Below are 359 nucleotides of genomic sequence, written 5' to 3'. Positions count from 1 at the left end.
TCCCGCTGCCGGCCAGCCCGGAGTCAGCCGCGGGAACGCGGGGCTGCTCCCGTGATGGAGACAGCCCTCCTCTTCCCCCCTCCGCCCCTGAAACCAGGCGCTAGGCGTACATGGAAGGTGCTTTACGCAACACGCGGGAGATGAATGAAATGCCCATCACTCGTGGTAGGGGAAAGGATGTAAAATCCCCGCGCCCCCCCATAATCGTAATAATAATAAATTACTAAAACAGCCCCGTACATCCTTATAACCTACCGCTGAGTTAAAACACATGGGCGGCTTCCAGCGGGCTATTGTCTCCCGAGGGGCCGGCTCTCCCCCTGCGAGCGAGGGGCTGGCGCCGGGGCGAAGGCAGCCTC

Source organism: Charadrius vociferus, unplaced genomic scaffold (assembly GCF_000708025.1).
Source record: "Charadrius vociferus isolate BGI_N301 unplaced genomic scaffold, ASM70802v2 scaffold72, whole genome shotgun sequence".
In the NCBI taxonomy this organism is placed as follows: domain Eukaryota; kingdom Metazoa; phylum Chordata; class Aves; order Charadriiformes; family Charadriidae; genus Charadrius; species Charadrius vociferus.
Note: the sequence above shows the minus strand (reverse complement) of the source record.